We start from the raw sequence: 2175 nt of genomic DNA, 5'->3' as shown, positions 1-2175 counted from the left end.
CCCTCACCAGTGTCTTATACGAGTTTAGTGACATACAGTACAAAGAAGGTGAAAATTTGACCTTCACAAGTACAACTAAGCATGTCATAACAACTAAACACGAAGACCCAATTTACAGACGTCCATACAAATACCCACAAAGCTTCGACGAAGAAGTCGAAAACCAAATGAAAGACATGATGCAACAAGGCATCATAAGAAAATCGAATTCTCTGTATTGCTCTCCGGTTTGGGTAGTACCCAAAAAGCCAGATGCATCGGGAAAATCAAAATTTCGCATAGTCATTGACTATCGCAACCTCAACGAAATAACCGTTGATGACAAATACCCAATACCGGTAATGGATGAAATATTGGACAAGCTTGGAAATTGCCAATACTTTACAACCATTGACCTCGCAAAAGGTTTTCATCAAATACAAATTCCATTGAAAATTCCATTGCGAAGACAGCTTTTTCCACCAAAAATGGTCATTTTGAATATACTCGAATGCCATTTGGTTTAAAAAATGCACCCGCAACTTTTCAACGTTGCATGAATAATCTCTTAGCAGATTTAATATACAAAAACTGTCTCGTATATATGGATGACATAATTGTGTATTCCACTTCATTGGAAGAGCACATAATGTCTTTGCGAAAGGTATTCTTAAAGCTCAGGGAAGCAAATTTAAAATTACAGCTAGACAAATGCGAATTCCTTAAAATAGAAACTGAATTCCTAGGGCATATAATTACAACAGATGGTATTAAACCAAATCCCACAAAAATTAAAGCCGTAGTGAATTTCCGTATACCAAAGTCCACTAAGGAAATAAAGTCATTTCTTGGTCTTTGCCGTTTTTACCGCAAATTTATTCCAAACTTCGCTAAAATAGCAAAACCAATGACATTACGACTAAAAAAAGGCTCAATAATAAATATCAAAGACTCAGACTATTACTTAGCTTTTGAAAAACTAAAAGTGTTAATAACGTCCTATCCCATATTAATACACCCAGATTTTAAAAAGTCTTTTTCACTAACTACTGATGCCAGCAATTTTGTTATAGGCGCGGTATTATCGCAAGAGCATAAACCTATATGTTATGCGAGCAGAACTCTGAACGAACATGAAATTAATTATTCTGCAATAGAAAAGGAACTCCTTGCTATTGTTTGGGCCACTAAATATTTCAGGTCCTATTTATTTGGTAGAAAATTCGAGATCTACAGTGATCACAGGCCATTGGTTTGGCTTGATTCAATTAAAGAGCCAAACATGAAACTTCAGAGATGGAAAATCAAATTAAATGAATTTGATTACCATATCAAATATCTCCCTGGTAAAGAAAACCATGTAGCAGATGCTCTATCAAGAGTAAAAATTGAAGAAAACTTCCTAGGAGAAACCTCCAGTAACATTTCGTTACCAACACAAGCTACTATTCACAGTGCTCAAGAAGATAACCAATCTTATATTTCCTTAACGGAGAGGCCAATTAATTACTACAACAGACAGATAGAATTTATAAAAGACGATAATAATACCGTAGAAACTAAAGGATATTTTCATAAAACAAAAATTAAAATTCATTACATAGAAATAACAAATGTCCATGCCAAAGAATTAATTAAAGAATATTTTTGTACTAAAAGAAGCGTAATTTTCTTTCATAACGAAGCAGACTTACTTACATTTCAAAACGCTTACATAGAAATTAACAGTCCGAATAACATAACCAAAGTTATGAAATCAAACATCAAATTAAAAGATATTGAAACATATTCAGAATTTAAAGAAATAATTATAAAAAGCCACAGAGAGCTTTTACACCCAGGAATAGAGAAACAAACTAACCTTTTCAAAGAAAAATATTATTACCCAGACTACCAAAAGTTAATACAGAACATTATTAATGAATGCGAAGTATGTAACATATCCAAAACAGTACATAGAGATACTAAACTAAACTATGAGTTAACACCAGAAACTTTTAATCCCAGAGAAAAATATGTTATCGATTTTTATTTAATCAATAATAAAACATTCCTGTCATGCATTGACATTTATTCCAAATATGCCGCCTTGATTGAAGTTAGCAGTAGAGACTGGCTGGAAGCGAAAAGAGCTCTCCTTAAAATTTTCAATGAAATGGGAAAACCGTCCGAAATAAAGGCCGATAAAGATTCAGC

This window comes from Drosophila erecta, unplaced genomic scaffold (assembly GCF_003286155.1).
Source record: "Drosophila erecta strain 14021-0224.00,06,07 unplaced genomic scaffold, DereRS2 tig00000367-arrow-arrow-pilon, whole genome shotgun sequence".
Classification (NCBI taxonomy): domain Eukaryota; kingdom Metazoa; phylum Arthropoda; class Insecta; order Diptera; family Drosophilidae; genus Drosophila; species Drosophila erecta.
This window is presented reverse-complemented; position numbering follows the sequence as displayed.